The sequence below is a fragment of the Lytechinus variegatus genome, chromosome 1 (assembly GCF_018143015.1).
Source record: "Lytechinus variegatus isolate NC3 chromosome 1, Lvar_3.0, whole genome shotgun sequence".
NCBI lineage: Eukaryota > Metazoa > Echinodermata > Echinoidea > Temnopleuroida > Toxopneustidae > Lytechinus > Lytechinus variegatus.
Genome location: NC_054740.1, coordinates 16,221,112 through 16,234,549, shown reverse-complemented (window position 1 = coordinate 16,234,549; position 13,438 = coordinate 16,221,112). Strand labels below are relative to the sequence as shown.

Sequence of the window (13,438 nt, the reverse complement as noted above, 5' to 3'; positions counted from 1 at the left end):
TACTTATTGATTTATTTATCAAAACTTTTCAACAGGATATAACATTAATCAGCTCGCAGGCTGCTGTCGGGTCGTGTGGTCCAGTGGTTAGAGCATTGGACTCATAATCGCAAGGTTGTGAGTTCGAATCCCAACTCTGCCATTGTCTCCACTTTGATAAAAAGGCCCAAGAGTGATATCTGTCGTCTATTACGTCAGCCACTATGACTGATTAACCTAGACGTAAAATGTTTAAGGTAATTGGTATACCAGCTTGGCACGTTTACCAGCAGAAAATGCTGTCCTGCCGAGTTCCTACGAGAGTTACCACAAACAGAAACAGAAACATAATGGCCCTGCATTAAGAGAGAACTACCTACATAAAAAGGAAATTTTAATAATTAGGAATCATCATATACAGGAAAATTGAAAATTAAATAATACTAAAAGTGATACATCAGAACGATCGAGAAAAAACAAATAGTAACATTCATTTCAAAGTAAGATAAAGAAGTGATTGAAAAAGAAAGTTTTCGATATGAAATCATGTTAAAACAGGATAAGGTCTCAATTTAAAGAATTGTATCAATATTAATACTAATAAGAAATCATAATTGAAAATAATTCAAATTCATTATTGTATCAAATAAAAAATCACAATAATCGATAATAACTTGATTAATTTTAGTTTTCAGTGTTCACTGCAACTACATTTTAGTTTCTCAAATCAACTTCTTTCTAGAGAATAGCGGAGCTAGATCCAGAGGTGGCGGAACCAGGGTTGGGTATTGGTATAGCAGAGAGTAGATTGGTGGACTGATATTAAGATATGCTTTGAAGTTTCCGATATAGTGCTTTGAGTCCACCACATTAGTTTGTGTCTTGGTTCTTATTGTGACACAATAATTTTGAGATGAATTGGCATTGAAATGACTGAAATTTCCTGAGAATAATTATTGGGCCAAAGGTATAGACAGTTGAATTGCATTAGTGAAGTTCCATCGTAATATTGCTAGAAAGTGAAAAGTCATAATATATCTCTTGTGGAGATTTAATATAATCAAATGCCAATGAGAAATCTGGTGTTTTGTCTTGTTCGTAGATGGTGTCATTTTTATGTTGTGTAAGAAAACTGAATTAGCACTTTACATGACACGTGTACAGTTCGTCAATTGCCCTGCAGAGAGGTTTTAACTTTATAGGTAAATGTTCCCGGCAGAAAGGTGTTAGCATAAAAGTGAATGTAGCGTAAACAAAATATGAAAGCTTATTAATTTAAATTCTGAAGATCAGTGTACACCAATAATGAGTAAATAGAGATAAATTTGTAACCCACAAAATTAAGATCTCCATTTTACAGAGACATTCGAACATCAAAATTAAACTTATCTCCACAAGAGATATATTATGACCTTTCACTTTCTAGCAATATCAGGGGATGTCTATGTTCCTGGTTGTTTGGAGGTGAGAGGATGCATTACCTAATGTGAATGCACCCTCTCACCTATTGACTTCAATGTGCAAATTCAAGAACAAAAAATTATTTGCTTGCCCTGGAATGCCCGGATCGGTGTTTGCCGATGGAGGTGGTCTATCGATGGCACAGACACTAAGCACTTCAGACAAGGAGATCCGAACATTCATGTGCATGATTTGAAATGATGGAGATTTCGGAGTGTCATTCATGCCAATAGTTACATTACATCGATGAATATTATTTTTATAAAGCCTTTTAAAGCGCAAAGGACATATAAAATTTATTTATTTATTTATTTATTTATTGTTTCATGTGTGTTCACATCATCCACAATCTCATATATGAAAATACAGTGATACATGTTTATTACATAAAGACAATATTACGTAAAGAAAATATTACATAATTTCTCATTAACAGAGCACACAAAGGTCTTGCAACATAAGCTTGAAGCTTGAGTCATTACAAAACCATTATTTTACACTAACCAGAAAAAAAAAAATGATGAAAGGGTATAGATGAATACAGGTACATGTATATACAATATTTACAAAGAAGTATACAGAGAAGATGACACAAGAATAGAAAGGAGGGTACCCCAATTTATATAAGAATATATGCATAATTTGTCAAGCAAATACAACGACATGAACTATCTTCGAAGAAAACATTATATGCCTACATTTTCATCATAGTTTCGAGATGAGCATGCTCTTAACTGCCTTCTTAAAGGAATATGTTTTACGTGAATTGCGAATACTTTGCGGTAAGGAATTCCAAATATCTGGACCATTATGCCTTATCGACTTATGGGCTAATGCGGTGAGAGGATTGTTTAAGTGTATATTAGATGCCTGTCTTGTGTAGTGTGAGTGAACTGCACTATTCGTTTGAAACATAGAAGTAAAAGAGACCGGCAGGAGTCCTGCGTTATATCGAAACATGAATATGGCAGTTTGAAGAAAATGTATGTCGTCAACTTTCAAACACTTTAGTTTTACAAACAGAGGATTTGTGTGGTCTCTAAAACCAGATCGAGTACATATTCGAATAGCTTTCTTTTGCAGAAGAAGAATATTATTTGTCAAACCCTTAGCTGTTGCCCACAGAATATTGCAGTATGAAATGTAAGGTAAAACAAGAGTATTGTATAGCATCAATAATATATTGGTGGCAACGTAATATCTAACTTTGTACAACACACCGATATTTCGAGAGATTGGTGCACTGATGTGATTCACTTGGTCTTTCCAATTAAGTTTTTCATTGATATATACACCAAGGAACTTCGTACATGCTTTTCTTTCAATTGGGGTGCCGTTTAAGTAAATATTTATTGAATGCTTATCATTAGATTTCCTACCACTAAAATGAATGAAATTCGTTTTCATAACGTTGAGAGAGAGTATATTACTTCTAAACCAAGAATCCAACTTTGGCAGTTCAGAGTTAATTGTACGTTCAAGACTTTTGATTTCACGATGAGATAAGAACACACTTGTATCATCCGCAAATAAAGTATACTTAAAAAGATTAGAAACATCACAAATATCATTGATATATACAAGGAATAACAAAGGGCCTAAGATGGATCCTTGCGGAACGCCACATCTCAGAGACAAGATATCTGACTTAAATGAGTTACAGTAGGTAAATTGTTTTCTCATAGCTAGATAACTTGTAAACCATTTTAAAGCTACACCCCTGACTCCATAGTGTTCCAATTTTGAGAGAAGGATTGTGTGGTCTAGTGTGTCAAAAGCCTTACTAAGATCCATGAAAACACCAATCACATGTTCACCAGCTGCAAGAGCACTGGAAACATGATCATAAAATTTTAACAAGGCAAGATCAGTAGAATGTGACTGCCGAAATCCATATTGTTCAGGATTTAGAGACTTGTGTGTATCCAAGAAGTCATATAGCCTATTATACACAATCCTCTCCAGAACTTTAGAAAATGTGGGCAATATGGAGATAGGTCTATAGTTTGAAACAATATTTACATCATTCTTTTTGTGAACTGGGATCACCTTGGCTAGTTTGAAAGAAGAAGGAAACACTCCTGTTAAGAGTGAGATATTACAAATGTAAACAATTGGTGTCACTATTGAATTAATAATTTGTTTCAATAAAACTGTGCTAATTTCATCATGTCCACAAGAGTGACTAGCTTTAAGCGAACTGACTATATTGAAAATTTCAGCACTGCAAGTCGGTCTGAGGAAAATAGATACTGTAGATGGCTCATGAAGAAAATTTCTATAATTGCACCCGTTCCCAATTATTGTTTTGGCTTGATTTTCGCCAACACTGGCAAAATACACATTAAATGCATTAGCAATATCTTCTGCAGAAGTCAATTCTTTATCCTCAATCACAATTTTCTCTAGGATTTTACTTTTCTCCTGTTTGCATAAAATATCTTTTACAACCTTCCAAGTTGAAGACATATTGCCTTTAGCCTTTTCAAATTTCTTAGAGTAAAACAATTTTCGAGAGCAACGTATAATCGATGTAAGTTTGTTGCGGTATTTTCTGTATTTGTCAATACTATCAGGGGATGGTTTCTTGATACTTCTTTTATACAAACGATTTCTCTTTTTTATAGATTGGAGTATACCAGCAGTAATCCAAGGCCGTTTCCCTTTTTTCTTATCAACTGATTTTATGTATGGAATATGTTTATCAAAATAATAATAGAACTTTTTCCAGAATATTTCAAAAGCTTCCTCAACATCATCACTACTGAGAACATCCTCCCAGTCTTCTGAAATTAAATCAGCATTAAGGCAAGCTACTTTTTCATCGGTAATCTTTCGTTTCATATCACGCCTGCTTGGGAAGTTACCATTTGACTGGTAAGCATTAAGTATGCAAAACACAGGCAGGTGATCAGAGATTTCTGAGTAAAATAGGCCAGACTGAGAATGGCCTTTGATATTCTTTACAAAAATATTATCTAATAATGAAGATGAATGATCACTTATTCTGGTAGGTTTATCAATTGTAGCATGAAATGCATTCGAGTTAAGGACATATAATATTTCTTCAATGAATTCTGAATATATTATTGACATAACTTCGCAAGTATTTGGGGTATGTCTAAGTGATAAGTTTTTACATTATTCTCATTTTATTCAAATTTTATTTGTAATATTAAAAAAAAATCTGCATGCCAATTTTTCCTGTAACGGCGCGGCATAAAGGTGTACTTCAATGTTGGATCACCGGGCATGGTTGAAGTCAGTGTCCCGATGCCATGGTTGCTTTTTCCCCGAATATTTCTTTGCTAGCATAGAGATGTATAGGTGCCAGCGAGTACGAAATCGCCGTTGATTTTGTAATGTTTGTGCGACAGCGTTTACATTTTATTTACAAATTTATAAAAAAAAAAATCAGTTTACTTACAAACACACCAGATTACTTTCATTTCTCACTTCTCTTTGATGCCTGTCTGTACTGTTGAATGAAACACAACCGAACTCTGTCGATGGTTTTCAAGACCAAGTTGTTCGTTTGTGGTAAAAATCTCCCCAAGACGCAAAAAAGTCAAAGACAAGCCGTTATTTATCCCAAAAAAATCACACAAAGAATAATGGTTTATGAACAAAGTGGCTTATAAATAGTCACTGACATCATCAAATCACGCCTAATTATAATGCTTTAAAGAAATATTATTTGGGCTAATTTAATTATAAATCGCCAAAAAATCACACTACACCGCTTATAATGGCTGACAAATGTCTTTAACAAGCCCAATTAGCAACTAGTAATTTCCTTATGAAAGATTTTGGAGTGTTCCGATTATCTTCTTTAATTTCAATATTATTTGTAATATTAAAAAAAATAAATCTGCATGCCAATTTTTTCTCTAACGGCATACAGCTGTACTTCCCTGCCGGATCACCGGGCATGGTTGAAGTCAATGTCCCGATGCCATGGTTGCCTTTTCCGCGAATATTTATTTGCTAGTAGCATAGAGATGTACCGGTACAGTTGCCAGCGAGTGGGGACCTAAACCATGAAATCGCCGTTGATTTTGTAATGTTTGTGCGACAGCGAGACCATAATGATTTTATTTAAAAATTTGTAATAAAAAAGAAATCATTTTATTTACAAACATCGAGATTACTTTCATTTCTCACTTCTCTTTGACGGTTGCGAAAACCCAAAACTAGTTTCAGTTGGGGTGAATGTAGCCGTGAACGGATTGGTGTGCACAACAAAAAGGTCAATACACATCTCACGCATGTGCATACCTGCTCGTTCATGTTTTTTTCGCTACATTTAAAGTCCCTGGTTTGTGGGAGATAAGCTATTATTTGCATTATAAATCGCCAAAAAATCGCACAAAGAATGAATGGTTTATAAAAAGTCAAAGGCTTATAAGTCGCTTATACAAACCACTGACGTCATCAAATCACGCCCATTTTTTTTAGGCTTTGAAGAAATATTATTTAGGCTAGAACTCGCCAAAAAACCGCACTCGGGAAAGTGGCTTACGTCATCAAGCCAAATCAAGCCAAATCGCAATCTGATATTTCCTTATGAAAGCTTTCGGAGTGTTCCGATTGAGTTTTCGACGAGTGCGGGCGCCTTCGGCGTTCCGGGAACTTTGCTTCCAGATGGCAGAATTCAAGCATACTTTTAATCGTTCCAACCTTGTAAATATGTATGTAACGATGCTAATTTATTTTTATAAAATAATAAAAAAAAACTTCTGAGGAATATCATTAAATAATCATGAGAAAATTACAATGATGGATCTTATCAAAAAAAATGGCTATGAAGAATGTAGACCGATGATAATCCTCGCCCCGTGGACTGTTGGTCTCTCAGACCATTATCGGCCTCCCTCATCGGTCAACAGTGGCTTGATGAATCACCTCGAATCCATGAGTGGCAAACGCAACCGTGATAAACGCGATTAAAGGTTTTTATATTTTCAATTGCCCGTTGCAATATGATTGCGAAGTTTAACAGAATGACAAATGCACATACCAAGAGCCAGGTATCTACTCCTGCTTCCCATGTTAAAATTTTATCAAATGAACAATCAATCTTGACATAGCAGTGATTCAAACACTAACATGACAAGAGTCTGTCGTTTTGTGGAAAATATTACTTCAGCGTACGTAGAAACGGTGCGCACGTGCGTGCCATTTCTTGGATTATTTTACATAGGATTTAGAGGATAGTGTCGTTTTTTTCACTTATCTAATTAATTACAGAGATTGTGGTTCTAAATTTCAGTAGAATACTAAATCTGAAAGATACTTAAAATTGAATTCTAAAACAGAATGATGCTTAAAAGTTACTTTTCACGTGATTTTGGGACGTTGTGCCACTTCATGGAATCAGCGTCACGTCACCGAATCCACGAAGTGGCGTACGCGACAGTTGATGCGCGTCATCACTTTTCGAGATATACGCGAATAAAGATTATCATATTTTCAACTGCCCGTTGCTATGATTGTGACGTTTAACAGAATGAAGAATGCACAAACCTTAATTAAAACTTAATTTATCTCATTAATTAGAGAGAATTTGGTTCTAAATTTCGGTGAATGATAGACCATAGCTAGAGAATACTTAAACTGAAAGAAACTCAAAATTGTCATTTCACGTGATTTGGGGACGTTGTGCCACTTCGTGGATTCAGCGACTTAGAGGCGGCAGTGCACAGCGTATGTATTTATAGCTATGGCGTATGGGGGCAATATTTATGAAATGTAGCGAGGGAGACAAGTGAGCGAACTATATATCTTTGTCCTTATCAGGCGTTATCAGACAAGAAATTTTGCTGTTTACTTGGCTTTAATAACAAAATCAAATATACAGCATAAAAACATTCGGAACTCTGACAATTACATTTTTTCTTGGTATTAGAATCCTAAAATCCCTTGTGAAGGAGTTGTAAAGAATCTGTTAGAAAAAAAATCATTTAGAATGGTGCTAATAAAAAAAATTGACCTACGTATTATAATCATCATTTCAAACTATTTTTTCAGTAATTCTTCTTTTCTTTACAAGAAGACAGGCATAATCGTCCCGTTCGCGATTTTTTTTTCCACGAGTACTTGTGTACCCCACCCAAGAGAGCAGTAGACCTATACCGTAACCATGGTAACCATAACTTTTTCATGAATAAGCCTATGTAAATGACGATACAAGAGGATTTATTTAGTCAGAAAACACCTTATGAATATCAATGTTGACACGAAACGTATTTTCGACCCATCGAACAGCTCGAGTGATGCGGCTCAATCACTATCCTATACTAGTAAGCCAATCCTACAGTCGAGGTTTTGTACGCAGGTTCGAGTCGCGCTTCGAACGATTTATAAAGATTCTTTTAATCAGAAATTGAGGCGAGACTCTGATAAAATACCAGTCCGAGATTAGTAGTCTGATTCAAAGCCTACCGCCCCTTCATGTCGGGTTCACAAGTACGACGAGGGAAAAAAATGCGTCCCGTTCAAGCAAGGGAGTCCTGTCGAATGTATATTCTTGTAAACAGGAATAATGATAAGAATGTCAAAAGCTTTCATAGAACAAAATCATATGTGACGTAAGAATGAAATGGAAAATGGAATGGAAATAAATATGATATTCATACAAAGACAAAAAATTACGTTATGAAAAAAAAGAAAACAGTACAAGTAAAGAAAAATATAACACAATATCTCATTTTATCCTCCCTTTCCAGGTCATAAACTCTTGGAAGTATTACGCCTTCAGTATATCTTTGTATTCATTCATGATGACACAATGAAACTTAATTTGTTTGATTTACATTATATATAAAAATCGATTAAGAACTTGAATATTAATAAACATGAATTTAAATGTCATAAACTGTATAGTCGAAGCGATGTCAAGCACAAAGAAATTCCCAAAGTATATAAATGATACTTGACTTGCTCAGATATTTCCCGATAGTAGGTTTCGTTATTGGTGTAATAAAGTTCATGCACCTGCCAATCTTCAAATACACACTTTTTGTATGATGGTGGGCCCCAAGTCTGCGCACCTAACGATTTGAGTTAAGATTTAAAGTGAATTTCTTTTTATTTCACAAAATCTTTCAGTTGATAATGTTCCTTACATCATAATGAGTTAGTGTGCCAAATATCTCATAAAAATTTGAAAGAAATATAAGATTTTCCTGGAAAAAAACCTCGGGCTGTCATTTTCAGATTGAAAAAAAATGGTACCCCATGTCTGCGCACTCATTCACTTTGCACACGTTTCGGGGATTTTGATGACAAAGGCTACATTTTGAGGCTTTCGCATGAAACGCCCTGAATTCATTATTTTTCCACTATTTTGAGTCGGATTTTTTTTATGAATACCTGTCTATGTATTGCATGTGTAAACTTCGTGCTCATTGCGCATCCTTTTTTACTAGAATCGCGCAGATACACGCGTGCGCAGACTTGGGAGACCGCGCAGACATGGGGGAACTGGGGCCCGTTGCAGAAAGAGTTGCAATCAATCGCAACTCTAAAAATCACGCGCAACTTGATTTTCAACCAATCAACAGCGCGCATTTGGGACTTGCGATTGATTTTTTGACTTGCGTTTAAACGCAACTCTTTCTGCAACGGGCCCCTGACCATACTATTAAAACGAAATTTACAAGGCTATAAAAAAATTCATATAAGAGACGAGTTTCTCCAAGTAACCCATTGTGTGATACCAAAAGTAAAACCATAAAATAATCATAAATTTTGCGAGTGTAAAAAGGTTGCTCCGTAAGATGCTTTGAATGCATCTTTGATATATCAATGTAATTAATTTCGACATTTATTTGGTATTTACAGTCAGTTCCTCACGTATTTGTTTTTGAAAAATTATATTCACAGTATATAAGATTACAAACAATCTCTCTCATTTTCTTGCATTCCAATGCTTTGTTAAGAATTGAGACACATAGATAAATTGAATGCATTTAACCTTGCCAAAAAGAGAAGAAAAAAGACAAGATTCAAGATTCAACATATGTTTTATTCAGGCCTACTGGCAGGAGTTACATATACATGTACTTATAATTGATGGAGCATTTACAAGTAGAACGTAAAGAAAAGAAAACCGGTCCTGCTGAACAAAAACTCGAAAAGATTCAACATAATGGAGATAAAGATATATGGAACGGAAGGGGGGGGGGGTAAAACATCTTTCAGGAAATTAACATTCAAGTTGAAAAATAAATGGGGTATTGTTTCAAAATAGGGTAAAGGCATAATTTTTAAAATTGGCTCACTGCAAAGAGTGGCGTTATAGATGAGGTTATTTCATCTGTATATATTTATTTTTCATTATGTCAAGTTAGCGTGCGTGATTTGCATCAGTTTCAATATCTTTTCCATAAAATTTGATATATCCACGCCTATATTCATTTGTGGATTTACTTTTGCATCCTTCAAGAGTTTAGTATTGTATTTAAAATAAGTTTCAACGTCTTTCTGTCAACTAATGAATGCTCATGATTCTTTTTTTACACTTTAGATACAAGGAATAAAAAAAAAAATATTGCATTGTCTTACCGCTATGAGAAGTCATATTTCCATTGAAATATTGATGGAGTTTGTGTGAGAATGGTCGATGGTGTGTTGAGTTGAAAAGAATTGGAATGGTTTATTAAGAACATTTCACCGCAGCCAAAGGCTGAATTGCGAAATGTGATGTGTAAAAGAAATGCCACTCGCTTAATATTTATATATTTTGTATTTTATAGGATGAATATTATACGAAACTTTTATTTGTGTAGATTTGAAAAATTCAACAAGGCAAATCTTTATCGAATCACAGTAGCAGTGGTGTATATGGACATCCTCGTTAGGAAGGTGGATTGGCATAATTATGACCGGTTTTGTGAAATCAAGAAAACATGTCATATCTTTTTAATTTCACATCCATCTCTGATGATATTTTTAGTATTGTTCTTTTTATTATTTTCCTTTTATTTTTTCATGAAAAGGAACTGTTTGTTGGGGTGGGATTGCCCTATAAAGTGTAAAAACATGCTTGTGTTTTGCTTGTCACTATCAGGCATGATTTTTTTTAATAAGAACTAAAAAAACACAATGCACTTTCAGAAACACATTCTTGATAAAAATTGCGAATAAGAAAATAAAATTCTTAGAGAAAAGTGTTACTCCCTCACCAACGAGTATACTCCGCAAGCAGTAGAACCCGTCCTGACGTTAGAGAAGCAGCAACATCTTTGCATAATCGCCATGATTTATTCCTTTCCCTTATCTCAAATAAGATGATTTTGACAGAAATTGATTGGAGCTCGCGTTATGTAAGAGAAACTTGGTCTAATAATGTAGCAGTAAGGGTACTATCGGAAGCTTGTCCTGTCAGTTCAAGGTTCCACTTAGGTTCTTTCAATTCGTATCTTTCATGATTACCAAGTTTGGTTCCGTGACGTGTAAACTCGCGAGAACGTGATGATTGGCTGCTATTTTTATCCATGGCGCAATCGTTCCTCGAAAGTTATGCCTGTTGGGGTCAAATATCCCAAGGTAATACCATCACTTATAGTGAACCCGGAACCTAATTTTTAACAATTGCATGCCTCTGCTATGTGATTTGAAGTGGACTTAATACCTCATACGTTCAGCCAAAAAAAAAACAATTTTAGGCATTGTATGATAACCACGTGTTGTTGTTGTTTTTTAATTAAACATCCTTATTTTTGTCCTTATAAATCGCTGTCGAAATTATCCTCATTTTCATCACTACCCTTTCTAATTTATTTGGCTGTATTCCATTTCTTTATCAATGTCACATATTCATTTGTGGATTTACTTTTGCATCCTTCAAGAGTTTAGTATTGTATTTAAAATAAGTTTCAACGTCTTTCTGTCAACTAATGAATGCTCATGATTCTTTTTTTACACTTTAGATACAAGGAATTAAAAAAAAATTGCATTGTCTTAGCGCTATGAGAAGTCATATTTCCATTGAAATATTTGATGGAGTTTGTGTGAGAATGTTCGATGGTGTGTTAAGTTGAACAGAATTGGAATGGTTTATTAAGAACATTTCACCGCAGCTAAAGGCTGAATTGCGAAATGTGATATGCAAGAGAAGAGAGAGACAGAGAGGGGCGATAAAGCCACTCTCTTAATATGTATATAACTTGTATTTTATAGGATGAATATTATACGAATCTTTTACTTGTGTAGATTTGAAAAATTCAACAAGGCAAATCTTTATCGAATCACAGTAGCAGTGGTGTGCATGGACATTCTCGTTAGGAAGGTGGATTTGCATAATCATGTCATATCTTTTTAATTTTACATTCATCTCTGATTTTTTTTTTAGTATTGTTCTTTTTATTATTTTCCTTTTATTTTTTCATGAAAAGGAACTTTTTGTTGGGGTGGGATTGCCCTATAAAGTGTAAGAACATGCTTGTGTTTTGCTTGTCACTATCAGGCCTGATTTTTTTAATAAGAACTTAAAAACACACTGCACTTTCAGAAACACATTCTTGATAAAAATTGCGAAATAAGAAAATAAAATTCTTAGAGAAAAGTGTTACTCCCTTACCAACGAGTATACTCCGCAAGCAGTAGAACCCGTCCTGACGTTAGAGAAGCAGCAACATCTTTGCATAATCGCCATGATTTATTCCTTTCCCTTCTCTCAAATGAGATGATTTTGACAGAAATTGATTGGAGCTCGCGTTATGTAAGAGAAACTTGGTCTAATAATGTAGCAGTATAAGGGTACTATCGGATGCTTGTCCTGTCAGTTAAAGGTTCCACTTAGGTTCTTTCAATTCGTATCTTTCATGATTACCAAGTTTGCTTCCGTGACGTGTAAACTCGCGAGAACGTGATTGGCTGCTATTTTTATCCATGGCGGAATCGTTCCTCGAAAGTTATGCCTGTTGGGGTCAAAATAATGCCCCAAGGTAATGCCATCAGAACCTAATTTTTAACAACTGCGTGCCTCTGCTATGTGATTTGAAGTGGACTTAATACCTCATACGTTCAGCCAAAAAAAAAAATTAGGCCTCCTATGATAACCACGTGTTGCTTTTTTGAAAATTAAACATCCTTATTTTTGTCCTTATAAATCGCTGTCGAAATTATCCTCATTTTCATCACTACCCTTTCTAATTTATTTGGCTGTATTCCATTTCTTTATCAATGTCACATTCATAGCAAACAGAGTTACTACAGTAAGCGACCTCGCCTTGGTGATATTTGTCCATTATCATAATCATCACCATCATTCATCATAAACATCATTGTTGCTATTAGGCCTATTATCATCTTGAATTTGTCATCATCATCATCACCACCACCACTATCCTCCTCCTCATCACCATCATGATTTATTTATCGAAATATTCATTCATCTACGAATATATGAATTCATTATTGTGATATATGAAACAGTCTAATTTATGGACAATTTGTTTGCCCCCCCCTACCCTCCTCCGGACAAGCCGGCTATAACAACATCCAAACAAATATTTACGCTTTGTTGCACAACAAATTGTCACCCCTGCACATAATGTCGCCTTATTCAGGCGACAATAAGTGGAGGATGGGACACCACAAATTTCAGTTAATTTAGATTTGGTCATGTTTCCTCTGTCTCGCTTTTCTGTGTCCTTGCCTGTATTTTTGTTTTCTGTGTGGATCTCTTTTGTCTGTATTTTTCCGTCTGTATCTACGTACTATCTCCCGTCCGCGATTTTTGGTTTTCAGTACATCTGCACCCGACGCGAGAGGGCAGTGAAAATGGCGAAGTAATTTATTTAGTCAGATTACGCCTCATGTCTTTTCATGGTACCAATCAACGAGCCCGATTGTAGTGACTCAACCACTAAGCCAATCCTGCAGTCCAGTACACGGACGCAGATTCGAGTTTCGGCTAAAAAAACAATATTCTTTGACTTAAATATTGAGGCAAGACTCTGAAAAATAAAAGTCCAAGATTCGTAATCTG

The 13,438-nt window shown here is 35.1% G+C and overlaps 1 protein-coding gene across 1 annotated transcript in view; it reads left to right on the top strand.

Annotated features, from left to right (window-relative positions):
- LOC121407123 overlaps window positions 1-13,438 on the top strand; it is a 36,775-nt gene that overhangs the window by 3,281 nt on the left and 20,056 nt on the right. The gene's annotated exons all lie outside the window — the stretch shown is intronic.